Source organism: Macaca mulatta, chromosome 11 (assembly GCF_049350105.2).
Source record: "Macaca mulatta isolate MMU2019108-1 chromosome 11, T2T-MMU8v2.0, whole genome shotgun sequence".
In the NCBI taxonomy this organism is placed as follows: domain Eukaryota; kingdom Metazoa; phylum Chordata; class Mammalia; order Primates; family Cercopithecidae; genus Macaca; species Macaca mulatta.
The window spans coordinates 69,296,162-69,311,449 of NC_133416.1; the positions used below are offsets into that span (position 1 = coordinate 69,296,162).

At 35.4% G+C, this 15,288-nt stretch overlaps 1 protein-coding gene and 1 pseudogene across 1 annotated transcript in view; both read right to left on the reverse strand.

Annotated features, from left to right (window-relative positions):
* The window catches only part of TAFA2 (TAFA chemokine like family member 2), a 519,256-nt gene that overhangs the window by 326,086 nt on the left and 177,882 nt on the right, over positions 1-15,288 (reverse strand). The window lies entirely within an intron of this gene.
* LOC114671102 (small ribosomal subunit protein uS3 pseudogene) lies at positions 12,951-13,362 on the reverse strand (annotated as a pseudogene).

The window sequence follows — 15,288 nt, forward strand, 5'->3', positions numbered from 1 at the left end:
GTATTTTACAGATAAGCAAAGTGAGGTGTAGACAGTTCATTTGCCCTAAGTTGCACAAATAGTAAGTGATGCAACTCAAGTTCGATGTCCTTTCTGATTCATATACCTGCCAATGAAAAAACATGTCTAAGAAAGAACGAACTGCAAAATCCAAAAATAAGCCTTAGATAATCTACCCTCAAATCATCTATTTATTAAAATTTACAATTCATCATTTTCCTATCAAGCTCTATTAAGCAAAATAAGCAAACATTTTCATTTTTATACTATGAAGACTCACAGCACAGCTTTATTGTATTTTTTTCTTCTCTCGATTTATTAAAACTATTTCAGTCTCTCTTAGATGATTTGAAGAGTATAAAACCTAGCCTGGTGATGGTAGTGCTGACTAGATCCTAAATTGCTTTCCATTTTGATGATACTTTTGTTTTGTAAACCAAGCACATGAGATTTGAAAGTTTTTCGGTGTTTTTTGGTTTTTTCGTTTTTGGTTTTTTGGGGTTTTTTTTTTTTTTTTTTTTTTTTTTGGTTTTTTGGTTTGTTTTTCTCTTTAAACCTTCCTATTTCATCACTGCTTTTTGTTGGCAAAGGCAAACAGGGTTGTGAAGCGTGCCCTCTGCTGGTAAGAAGAGGAAAATGGTCATACTTCAAACCAAAGCGATCCTATGAATTTCATGTGGATAGCAGATGTATCTGAAGATCCGAAATATAGTAGCCTACAAATGATTGATTTAAAAATAACTATCATGCTATAGTAACATAATTATATATAATATTCACTTAAAATTGGAGAGAAAATAGATTTACAAGACATTGAATAGTAATATTTATACTTGTTCCAGCATTTTATTTTGCTTTACTACTAACTAATGTCTAAGAGAGGCTACAATTGGGAAGAGAAAGGGAAATCATCCTCAGATGGATGGAGCCACCCACTGGTTTTCCATATTTTACCGAGGAAACTGTCAATAGTTTATCAACTTCAAAATATCAATTGCAAGCACTGACATTGTCATTCAAATGGAAGTCACCAAATTCAGTGACCAGTATATCTTCTCCCCAACACATTTTCTATCACAATTCATCAATAAGTCCCCATTAACCCTTTTAATATCCCCTTGCAAGGCAAAAAGGGAGACAGATCCCTAACTCATCACAAATGTTCATTACAAGTGTGTGCTTCAGACATCTGCAAGTTACTTAAACTAACAACTATAAACTTTTAATATTTCTTATCTCATAAGACTAAATGGACTATATATTTCTTTTTATAAGGTGTTAAGAAATGAATCTTGCCTGTGAAGCATGTTTGAAGGAAACTCTGCGAAGGGTGATGAAGATGCGTCCTGCGTGATTTGTCACCTGGCCACCCCTCTACCATTCTTCCTGGCCCCCGTGCTCCTTCTGCTCCAGCCCCACTGACCGCTTCCTATTCCTGGACCATGCTGAGCACATCATCTCCCAGCGGCTTTTGCATTTGCTGACCCGACCCCTATGATTGTAGCATTCTTTACACACACAGACACACAGCCTCTTCTTACAGCTCATTGAGGGCTCGGCATAAATGTCCCAACATCAAAAAGACCTTCCTTTATTACCCTATATGAAATCACCACATCCCTTTACCCCGATCTTCACAATATTTATTACTTGTTATTATCACAGTGATTTTGTTTAATTTATAATCCATATCTTCCCAGGAGGAAGCAAGCTTTGTGAAGAGGAGATTTAACTTATGTGGTTCACTGTTCTGTTCACAGTAACTGGAAGAGAACCTAGTTCATAGTAGGTCATAAATATTTGATGAATGGATAAGTAAATGAACTTATCAGGAACACTACGGAGATAATTTCTGCTTTGAATGGGAGAGTGATCTAACGACTTCCAGGGCACCATCCTGTAATTTTATAAGGATAGATCATCTTGAAAAAACAGACCCCATCTTCTTTCTTTTGATTGCTAGTCGTACACTTTCAGAAGTCCTTGTAACTTTTTTTAAAGTTTTACTTTTTTTCAAATTGATACATAACAATACGGGGTACAATGTGATATTTACATACATGTATACACTGTATAATGATCAAATCAAGGTAATTAGCAAATCCATCACCTCAAACATTTATTGTTTCTTTGTGGTGAGAACATTCAAAATTCTCTCTTCTAGTTATTTTAAAATATACAATACTTTATCGTTAAATATAGTCAACCCTACTGTCCAAAAGAACACCAGAACTTATTCCTCCTAATTGGAATTTTGTACCCATTTGCCAACATTTCCCCATTCCCGTCTCTGATAACCACTATCCTACTCCCTACTTCTATGACATCAGCCTTTTAAAATTCCACATATGAGTGAGATCACGTGGTATGTCTCTTTCTGTGTCTAGCTTATTTCACCTAACATAAGGTCCTCATAACTCTTTACAAAGAAATAAAGTATACGCAAATCAACTAAATGAATTTGGGAACACCATGAAAAAAGTTTGATTGGATGTTTAAATAATTCATTGCACTACCGTGTAAGATATTTTTTCTTCTTTGTTACTGTCATTTCCTTTTGATCATGTATTTTAAGACAAATAAAATACAGCAACTATAAATAATCTATAAAAATATCACATTACTGGAGTTGATTAAGTGGTTAAATATCAAATATTTCACATAGTTCCTATGCTTTCTAAAATTAACATTATAATAGAATAATGTTTTCAAGAACTGAAAAGGTAAAGCAGTAACAGGAAGAAAACAAAATTTAAATCTGTGAGTATATGCTAGTACTTACTATTTTTTTATTATGATACTGCCAAACTCTATTAAAAGTATCATCACACAACATAACATCTTCTAAGTCTAATTCAAAAATGACATACCTAAAATTTATCATAAAGAAATATGATATTCTATTTAAAATATTACTACTATAACACCCATCTTTGAGATGAACACATTTTAGGTATGCTTGTAATCCCTAAGGAATAAGCAAAATAATGAAATTTATAACATGTCCAAATATTCCTACCTGGCTTTCTGGCATTGCTGTCTGTCTAGATGCATCAGGATTACACACAAGAAAGATGATTGCAGTTATTTGGCGTTTTGACAAATGCCTGACACTATCCATTTTATTGCCAACATTTTAGGCCCCTTATTGCACATGATGAGAGAACTGACCTTTGAAAGAAAATTGTTGGGTCGAATAGAGAAAAATCAAATGACAGAAATTGATAGAAAGAGGACTGTTGTTGCAATCATATTTGGATCGTCTCAGATGACCAACTTTTCTAACTAGTAAATTTGTGTAACTTAATCATGTTTATCAGTGAAAATCTCCTATTACAAATGTACAAACATAACACAAGGGAGAATCTTTTAGCCCATGTAGTCATTTTTCAGAAGAAAAGCAGAGCAATGAGAACTTCAGTATCTGGTCACACATAGAACAATCATATTAAACACATAATTTCAGGTCTTCATAGCATTTTGCAAAACACATTGCTTAAATTATCTGAAAGTCAATTAAGTGAATTTGGGGGGCATCATAAGGCCAAAAGATGATGCAGGTCCCCTTATTTATAAAATCATCATGTTCTCTTTTACTCATCCTTCTTACATTGGTATCAAGTAACAGCAGAGAAAGCTCCACTTTCTTAGATGTATTCATTTATTCATTTAAAAAGCATTTCTTAAGTGTCTACTATGCACCAGGAACCAATAGCTGCTGGGAATTTGAATATTATACATAATCCCAATCTTTTAGAGCTGATAGAAGATATAACATGGATGATTCTGATTTGTGTTTCACATTACCACTATGAAACGCTCTCAAAGAAAAGTCAAAAGGACACTAGGCATTTAGATATGAGCAATTCAGAAACACTCATTTGGCTTTATCAGATATAAAAAATAGATAATTATGTGAAAGTCTAATATTATTTCAAGTGACTAAGCCATCCAAAGTGACACATTACGTCATTCCATCCATTTATTACTCACAGAAGGTAATCAGATAATTCTATTCTTTGTTTTGCAGATGAGGAAACCAATACTCTGAAAATTTGTGACACATACAAAGTCAAAAAATGAGCAGTTCTTAGATATGAACTGAGGTCCACTAGCTCCTAGTCCATGTTTTTTCCCATGAGAATAATTATCCAACCATATAGAATAAACTCATCTTCCCTTTCTGTCTTCAGACACTGATAGGAATGCCTTAGTGACAAAGTACAGTGTGTTTAAATAATTCAACATTCTTTGAAAACTGCCCCCAAATAGCTACTCCAGGGCCAAAAAAAGAATAAAGGAGACTGGCCAGCTGAGGTAGTCTCATAACATAATTAAATATGCCTAAGAAACACACCATTCTCCGTTAGCTTTTACATTTTTGTTTTTTGTTTACTTTTGCAACATTCAAAATACCTATATAAAAACATTAATTTGAAACTGTAGTATAAGGTAGCCAGTGGCTTGTATAAAATAGACCAGAGTTAAATTCCCTGCAACTGCACTGAGCTCTTCTGTAAACCTCAGTTTGCCTCATCTGTAATACAGAGCTAAAGCTGACTTCACATTTGTAGAATACTTGCCTGACCTCTCAGCACACAAATGCTAAGTAAATCATAAGCACTAACAGGGATTCTATGAGAATGGCTCCCTAATAGTGCTTACACTCTACTGACAATTGTTTGTACTTGATTTTCAAGTGTTCTTAAATCATTTCATAGCGCATGCTGAACATTACCGCTAGAATCTGTAGAAATCTGTAATTTCTAAGGCTTAATATTTTTGGTCACTTTCAGTGGAGATTAAATAAAAGTGATTTAGTGGTGATAAGAACTCCAACTCACCTCATACACACTGGTGCATTGAGAAACATCAATAAATGTTAATTATCTGACCGTCACATTATTAAAACTTTGATAAGTCTGTTCTTCTCATAAAGCAAATACAAAAAAATAAAACATTTTGTCTGTAACAAACTCTTATTTTTATCACTTCTATTTGTCTTTAGGTGATGTGCCCTATTGAAGGCAATGGGAGACACGTACATCATCTTTCTCATATTTCAGCATTTTTCAAAAAAAAAAAAAAAGACTGTTGATTTGTTTTAACCTCCACAGAGGCTTTGTGAAGGAACAAAGGTACGTACGGTCAGGATGAGACATTTCCTATTTTTATAAGCACCTTCAAACTTCCATTGCTTACATTCGTATTGAATTTTCTCAAAGCACAAAAGTAAAAAAGTCTCTACAGGAATAAAACTGTATCCAAACTATTCCATCTCAGACTTTGTCTTATTCCTAAAAGTACTCTACAGAAGCAAATATTTGAAAACGTAATGGGAAATAATCCAATCTAAAACACAGTACCCAAAATTTAACCTTATCAATAAAAAAGAAAATCGGTATTTTGGTACTATGATAGTACTAAATATTCCACAAATAACACACTCAGAAGAGAAAAAATAAAATTCTATATTCCTGATTATTGCAGGGCTTAAAAAAATCACTTAAATCTAAATACTGGAGGGAAATGTAGTTTGCAGAAAATTATGGAAGCACAGTCACGCTGCAGACAAAATTGCCCTGAAATTTGCCCAGTTCAGAGCCTCAAGGCATACTTACATATTCTCCTTATTAAAATGCTAGAAATTAATTTCTTGCCCAAGAGGAATTCATAGTCCCATGTTTAAAGCACAAAGATTACAAGGGGAACATTTAGATTATCTACAGATGCCAACACGTGAATTTAGCCTATTATTATTGAACATTTGCAGTTTATGGACAAAAAAATAGTAAATCAGTAAGTTCAGCAGGATAGGCTGCTTAAGAAGGATTAGACTATCAGACTATAAATGAGATAGAATTTTACTACATGGAAATCAGTGAGATAAATTTAAGCTTTGTAGCTTACAAATTTGTGGTATTTACTGCAAGGGCAGCACAATAGAAATCAATGCCTGCCACTACCCACTCATAAATCTCTAATCATAGCATGTAACAGGTTTGAACTAATGCGGAATCAAGTCGAACACAATTTTCCTGGTTAACATATTATAAAAGTAGGTGTGTTCACAAACATACAACAAGAAAAAGGAAAGAAGACTTCCTACTGCTAATGGGTGCCATTTGAGACTTAAGTTAATAGTGAGTCTAAAATTCCAATAGCTAATCCTTCAGGCAAATACTGCACCCAGATATTAAATACTACACACATCATCATCACACAGCATGGTAGCTCTGCTGGAGTTACTCCATTAGAAAAATCAACCTTATTACTAGTCTAATACCACAGTGTGAGTAATGAACTGCACTGTAAGTTGTATAGAATCATTTAATGAACTGCAATAATATGAAATTTCCTTTTGGTCTGTTTAATAACTTATCTTATTCACTCAACTACTCAGGCTTCAAATCTTGACCATCTAATATTAGACAACGGGAGATTCACTGTGTAAATATAACAAATTAGTTGTAAGTTAGTTGATAATTTAAGTTCACCTTCAAATATAGCACAATCAAAAGCCAAAATACTATTTCACTTTTACAACAATTGGTATAATGGCAACAGGTTCTATCTTACAAAGTCTACGTAATAGGCCTCACCAATATATGCAGAAGGGAAATGAACTATCTTGGACCCACTTTGCAGGAATAGTGCCAGGGCCATGCTAGATGCTTCTTAAATACTTCATATCTGACTGTTGACTGATATCTTAGTGAACTACTGTGCAATGCATTTAACAAAAATCTTTAAAATATATATTATTCCACTGGGCTATATAAACACACATCAAAACATCCTACTGACAGCAAAAACCTTAATTTTATAATTCAGGCAATAAAATACAAAGATTATAAAGCTACATTCTCAAGAATACAGGGTAAATTTAACACACTAGTGGACCAACTTTGACAGCAAGATACCAACATTTACAACCCAATAAGATAGTATTTATTATTATTATTATTATTACTATTATTATACTTTAAGTTCTAGGGTACATGTGCATAACGTGCAGGTTTGTTACATATGTATACTTGTGCCAAGTTGGTGTGCTGCACCTATCAACTCGTCAGCACCAAGACAGTATATTAACCAGTGTTGCTGCGTAATTTATTTTGTGTTTGTGAGCTGAAAACAATTCAAAATGATGTTCATTTGGGCACAGTGGCTCATGCCTGTAATCCCACATTTTGGGAGGCCAAGGTGGGTGGATCACTTGAGCCCAGAAATTCAAGATCAGCCTGGGCAACATGGCTAAACCCCATCTCTACAAAAAAAAAAATACAAAATTAGCTGGGCATATTGGTGCATGCCTGTAGTTCCAGTTAGGAGGCTGAGGCAGGAGAATTGCTTAAACCTGGAAGGCAGAGGCTGCAGTGAGCAGAGATGGTGCCACTGCACTCCAGCCTGGGTGACAGGGCCAGACTCTGTCTCAACAAAATAAAAAATAAAAATAAAATAAAATCATGTTCAGTTGTCAGTACTTTTCATCTTGGCTGCCATAAATAGGCCATAAAGCAACTTAAAGTCAGATTCCACTAGCATTTATTAAACAGAACTATTAAATATCAAGTATTGTGCTAGACTTTTCCACATAAATTGATAATTCTCATGATCAACCAGATTTGGAAACCACCCTGCCAATGGTGGGCCACATCTCCACAATGCTATGCCCAATAGCTTCAATGATAGGACAGACAACCTCCTAAAAATACAAAGTCCATCCATTTCATCGTGAAGAGCTCTATTAGCAAATTCTGCTATAATTAACCAAAATCTGTTTTCTAAAAAGGTCTGTCCTAGCACCTCTTCTAGTATTACAAATGAGCCCTCTTCTCTCCTATACAAGAAGACAGCTATTCACATACATGAAAAGTTACCATGTCTCCAACTGCTGCAATTTAAACTTGTCTGCCCCATCCTTGATCTTTCTGGTAGCATTCCGTCTTTTTCCTTCTTATAATTTACAACTGATATATCATTTGTTTGTTCACTTTTTATAGCTTGCGTTCTCTGCTAAACAAGGGCTCTCTGAGTCCGAGGATCATGTCTATTTTGTGAACCATTGCACAGCCAGTATCTAAAACATAACAGGCACTCAATAAATATTTGATGAATAAATTAAAGAATAAATTATTTTGATGCATAGGCTCATAATCTTTGGTTTATATCACCACACTCATTTTTAGAGATAGAGTCACAGGAGAAGACAAAGAGTTCCTCAATTAGCTGATCTCCTACATAGTAGGAAATCTCAGTAAATGGTTTTAAAGTAGATTTTTTAACAATAAAGATCAGCAGCATTTATTTATTCTATAAATACATATATTGATTTTCTACAAAGTGCAAACAATGTACCAGACACTGATGATATAGTGGTGAGCAGAGTAGATATAGTTCTTGCCCTCATGATGTGATAATGAAATTTAAGAGGTTACTATATAGAGAAGCAAAGTACACTATTTATTGCAAGAGAATTGCATTAAGTTCACATCCTCACAAAGATCCGGCAGTGAGACATCAATTAACTATCTTGTAATCAGATAATAACCACAGCAAGGAAAAAGAGAAGATGGCAGGCCTCAATTTAAACAAGTAAATCATGGAATCATAAAGCTGAGACATGAGTGGTCCAATTCATAAATGCAGAAAGTAGAACGGTGGTTGCCAGGGGTTGAAGGGATAGGAGAATGGGGATTTGTATTTAATGGGTATAGAATTCTATTTTGGGAAGACGAAAAAAGTTTTGGAGATGGATGGTGGTAATGGTTGCACAACATTAATAGATGTAATGCCACCAAATTGTACACTTTAAAACAGTTACAATGGTAAATTTTATATTGTGTATATTTTAACACCACAAAGAAAACTACAAAAAGAACTGTGTCACACATGGCAGTTATATTTCAAACAATGTAGTAGTCATTTACCATGCATATGCACAGAACTCGGGGTCCTGAGTTTGTTTTTGAGTTCCACGTGCACAAATAAGGAGAAACACTACCAACAGCAGGAACTTAAGTGAAGGAAGACAACCACATTTGACAAATGATGTATCATTATGTGACCAGTGAGAAACCTCAAGGATGCCGACAGTTCATTTTTTACTTAAATTCCCTTTCAGGAAAGCTCTCTAGGACTGTGAGACTCGGTGATTATTTTTTAATTCTCTCACCTCCAAAACACAAAGAAATCTTTACCCCTCAAGTGAAAAAGCTTAACTTTGCAAAAATCCTAGGGACAAAACTACCAGAAATGACTCAAGGATGAAGTCGGGAAATACTGGGAAAGCTAACTGGAAAATGTTAACTCTGTCTTAACACTCCAACTGCCCTCAGACCCTTCTTCCCACAGGCGCCAGGGAAATCATATTTAAAATCAAGATGCAGGTGGCATATGACTGAGGAGAAAACCTCCATTCCTAATATAAAATGTAAGGCATACTGCAACAACACTCCTCTGGGCCCTTCTCATAATCGACCATCCTACCAATCATTCATACGGATAGCAAAACCAGAACAGTGTCACCGCCAAGCCAGTCAAACTGTCAACAACATTTATTATTGTGTGTACAGGGTACCAGTAAGTGATACAAAAGAAAAAGTCTCATCCTTTGCCCTTCAGGAGCTCATAATAGGAAGAATAATTATTTCTGCCATACATGTAGGGCAGGGGAGTTGGAATGCAATGAAGAAAAGACCATGAGCTCTGGAGTGAGACAGATCAGTGATCTAATACCAACTCTAACTTTTTAGCTGTATGACCTTAATGATAATACATAGCTAAATTACTGAGGGCTTACCACACACCACGAAGTTTGGTCCATAATCCATCCCAGCTAATCTTCACAAACCCTATAAAGTAAATACTATTATTGTTTCATACATAAACTCAAGCTATTTAATTTCCCTGAGCCTCAGTTTCCTTGAGGGGATGGAGGATTAATACCAACTTTTTATCATTGTTTTGAAAGTTACATGAGCTAATGCGTAAAGAAAATAGCTTAAGATACTATAGACTCTCATTATAAGAATACTGATACCAGTATTTCATTAAATGTCTATAAAATGCACATATTTAGAAAAATTACTCTAAGAAAGCATTTTAGATATCAGTATTTTGTTATAAATAGTCTGAACTATTTGTAAATTCAATTTAATTCAGCAAGTATATGTATTCTTGCTATATACAAGATACTGTGCCAGTTACTGCAATATGCACGCCAATATATGACACAATTTTGGTCATTAAGGAGTTAGTAATCCAGGAAATTAATAACAGAATACATTCTATCTTAAAATTAACTCAACTAACCAAGGCCTAAGAGTTGGGCACATGGTGAAATATTTTTATTCTGGAGTGTATTTTGTTATATTCTCCATCACTGTTTTAAACCATAACTGCAAGATGACTTTTTCCCTGAAAAATATAACTTTCTACAAGTTAAATACCAGGTTATTTCATTAAAGTATGGTTCCTCTTGTTTTTCACATTAATATAGCATATATATTTTATAAACACTTGTATCAACTGAGCACTTGCTGATTTTCAATCATCAGCATGAAATTCCTTCAATAAAAGAAAACAAGCAGCCAATATTCAAGCATTCTGTTTATAACGACAACCTAAACTGCCATTCAAGCCCACTGCTGTCTGTTATAATTATCAGAATGAATGGAAATAAACGATCAATAATAGGAAAGCTTCTTATTCATCTCCCATGGCAATGTGCTTTCAATTCCTAGTGAGATTTCCCAAGATATTTATGGAGAAATCTTCCCAGAACATTGATCTCAATTGAAGATCTTATAGTTTGGGAGAATGCAGGGAATTTCCCCATGGAAATGGGGAAAGATATGATATAAGGTACTGCGCATCCCTGCAGTAAACAAGTACTGAGCATTTATAAAATGTTTGACAGAATTGATAACATAGATACTGTAATTAGCGTGCATTATAAAATGTTTCCCATCCCTCCAGGTAAACTCCATCAAACTATAGTTTTAAAAGCAGTTAACATACTGGAGTAACAATCATTAGTCAAAACCCATTACATTTCATTGTGAAATCCCCAGTATTATCATTCTCTTTCATCCTTCCGGGAAAGAATAGCAATCCATGTATATGATTAAGGGATATCACCATTTATTCACACAAAATCAAGCAAAGGCTTAAAGACAGTATTTCATACATTAGAAGTGTCCATTCAACTAAGCTTAAAGTTAAGTTTTTAAAAAAATTCATGTTTTACACCACAAATGATGCTTCTGGTTCTTAAGTTTCCAATTTAATTATTTTCAATTTCTTAATATATTTGTATTCAATTTTAGTTTTATTCATTTTAATGCTCAACGTTCAGACTACCTCACTATAAATATTGAAAGACAATCTCATCATTGTAGATTAAACTGATTCCAAATCATCTCAACAGGATATTGAGAACTTACCTTTAACCGAAAATGTTTCATTTTATTGATACTAAATGACTACAAATGCCAAGTTCTATACCGGCACTAGACATATAAAAATGACTTCAGAACATAGTAAGAAAGAGAAACACAAGAAAGACAAGAATTAAAATACAACATGAAAAGTGCCATACTAGTATTATTATACCAAAGACCCACAGAAACACAGAGGGAATATACCCTCATTACAGCCCCCTTCCTTTCATTTCTACCTGGAAGAAAGGAGAACCCACATTTCCAAAGGAGGTAGTTTTAAGCTTAATATTAGGGGACAAATAATAGCTCACTAAGAAAACTTAAAAAGAATGAAAGAACATTCCAAGTAAAGAAAAATGTAAGACACAAAGCCCAAACGTAGAAATGGGCATGGTGTTTTCGGAGAATGTCAATTAGTTGTGTCAATGAATTGCAGCACAGATAACACTGGGATATGGACAGGGAGTCAGATGAAAAGGGTGAAGGTGAAAATTAACTACCTACAAACCAAACTGTAAAGACTATTCTATTTCATGCTAAGGAGTTTATACTACAGGCAAGAGCTGCTTATTTAAATTTTCTTTGTGTTTGAAAATGATTTCCGTGAAAACAACCCTTAACTCACTTCTCATTCACTGAAATGTACTGATTGAGCACCATTTCTCTGCCAAGATTGGCAACCGTGAAAACAACCCTTAACTCACTTCTCATTCACTGAAATGTACTGATTGAGCACCATTTCTCTGCCAGGATTGGCAAATATCACAATCGCCAAAATTTTTCTGCAGCCTGGTTTTATATGGCCCACAAACTGAAAATAGTTTTTACATTTTTAAATGAATAAAGACAATCAAAGTAAGAATAATATTTCATGACATGTGTTTATACAAAATTTAAATTTTAGTGCCCCTAAATAAAGTTTTATTTGAACACAGTTATATTCACTCCTTTACATATTGTCCATGGCTGCTTTTGTGATATGGTAGCAGAGATAAGTAGTTGCAATAGAGACAGTATGGCCTGCAAATCCTAAAACACTTACTAAAACAGGAAAAGGTTGCTGATTTCTGTGCTAGATACTGGGAAAACAAAAGGTCTAATTATGGAGATGAACCGAGAAGCAGATCAATACAATTCAATATGATAAGTACTGTGGTACAAATAATCTCATAATATTAGATTAACAGATGCTTGGCACACATAGCCCAAATGGTGGGAAAGGACTCTGAATAAGGAAAGGCTTCTTTTGTTTTATTTTTATTATTATTATTATTTATTATTTCCATAGGTTTTGGGGGAACAGATGGTGTTTGGTTACATGAGTAAGTTGTTTAGTGGTGATTTGTGAGATTTTGGTGCACCCATCATCCGAGCAGTATATACTGTACCCAATTTGTAGTCTTTTATCCCTCACCCCCTCCCACCCTTTCCCTCAAGTCCCCAAAGTCCACTGTATCATTCTTTTTTTTCTTTTTTTTTTTTCTGTCTTTCTGCAATATTTTATTAAAGGTCTTTACAGAGCAACATTGAGACTCCAGAATACAGCTGCCAAGGAGACCCTGTTATGCTGTGGGGACTGGCTGTGGCATGGCAGGTGGCTCTGGCTTCCCACCCTTCTGTTCTGAGATGGGGTGGTGGGCAGTATCTCATCTTTGGGTTCCATGATGCTCATGTGGTCAGGCAGGGGCTTCTTAGGGCCAATCTTACCAGTTGGGTCCCAGGACAGCTTGATCTTCACCTTGATGCCCAGCACACCCTATCTGAGCAACACATGGCGCACGGCAGTATCAATGTAGTAATTAACAGGATCTCCGCTGTGGATCATCAGGCCACCCACAAACTTCATGGATTTAGTCCTCTGTCCTCGGAGTTTCCCAGACACCACCACCTCGCAGCCTTTAGCCCCACTCTCCATGATGAACTGCAACACACCATAGCCAGGCCCTCCTCACAGCAAGCCCTCCTAGGAACTTGTAACGCAGAGACTCTGCCTGGGCAATGTCACGACCCCTAGTGGCCACCTTGTCAGCATAAAGCTCTACACTGCCCTCTGGAAAGCCAAACGTCTTCTGAACTACAGCAGTGAGTTCCCGAATCCACCGGCCCTTCTCACCAAGAATATTCTCTGTTCTAGTGGCTAAGATAATCATTTCTGTCCTGGTTAGTGTAAAGGAAAGGCTTCTAAAACTGGATTAGATAAAATTTAGAGACCAAGTGATGAAGAGCCTTACATGTCCTGCTAAAGACTTCCAATTCCATACTGAAGGCAATGGCCAGCCTTTGATAGGTTTTAAGAAGGTTTATGACATGATCAGTTTTATATTCTAAAATGGTGATCCTAGAAGAAATTTATATAATTATACTTAATGCCATTTTCTTCCATAGCAAACACAACACTGGGATGTCAGGATTATTTCCTCTAAGAAGAATTAATGAACATTCCGATCAGGCAATCATTCTTACTCACTTTTTCTCTCTTAACAAAATAATAACAACAACAATAATAGCTAGTACTTTTTGAGTGTTACCATGTGCCAGGCACTTGCTAAGTGCTTCAGTGTATTAATTCGTTCAATCCTCACTCATATAATCTGAGCAAGTAACTCCTGTCAAACTGGGTACATAAAATAATGTAATTAGATTTCACCCTTTTCTGGATGAAAACATTTATAGTGCTCAAATCACATATTCTTATCTGCTCTTAGGCAAATGTACTGAACAGTTGAAGCATAAACTTTAGCTCCCTTCATCAAGCAAGACAGGTAGTTATGTAATCACTCGTTTATCCACTCCAATTACTGGCTGAGTGTCTGTCATGTGCCAGTAACTGTGCTGGGAAGATATGAGTGTATACCAGCAAGTAGTTCTCATTCCCAGGGGTTCCTGTGGCTGAATGAGGGGAGGAACCATACCACCAATCTCAGACCTGAACCATAGTCATTGTTTATCCCCCTCCGCCCAGGATTATACTGTTGGATACATCTAATATTTGAAATTCTTATTAAAATATCTACCTTCGAAGCAGTCTTGCGAGTTGATGTTCTGGTAAGAGATAGAAAAAGACAGTGAGAGACAAAGAGAATCAATGAGCATCAGTGATGAAAATGAAGTCAAGAAAGACAGAAATCACTAGTTCCTAGAGAGCCAAGGATTGGTATTTCCGCCTGTTTTCCAATAGCAAAATGAATGAAATAACAATGGATTGTTACCCGGAGTAACTAGGTTGGAAGTGGAGGGAAAGGGGCTTAGTGAGGGGAGGGTGAACAGCAAATGTTTGGACAAGAGAGGGACCTCCCTCTGTGATATATGGCATTTGCCTTGATTTATGCTATAAAAGATGCAGGAAATTTTTTATACATCTAAATATTTTTTGTGTTAGATAACCTTTCTTTTGAGTTCAGATCTGAATTTAATAATCATATATATATCTCTAGGATAGAGGATATACTATGCTTTACAGGCTGAATAACTTTGTTGGAAAATTAGATAAAATCAGATGAAACAAAGAATTTGCCATAAGTCAAACCAAGACTTATGAACCATGAGCTTAAAATCAAGATTTTGTAACTAAAAAGATGCTGAAGTGTATCTGGAATTTCCTCTGAATTTCCAACAGCAGCTACATACCTCTGAGCTTCACCAGAAATCAACACAGAGAGAGAATGATGGCATTTTGTAGTTCTGTACTCTTTCAATTCACCTGAGATGGATAGCTTCACTACTACATCTACTCTTTACAGTCTGAACTGGACCTGCTGCCAAATGGAAGGAGAAAAATTAGGTACAGAAAAAAACACAAATCTCCCAAAAAACTTTCCACATATAATTTTCTCTCATTAAA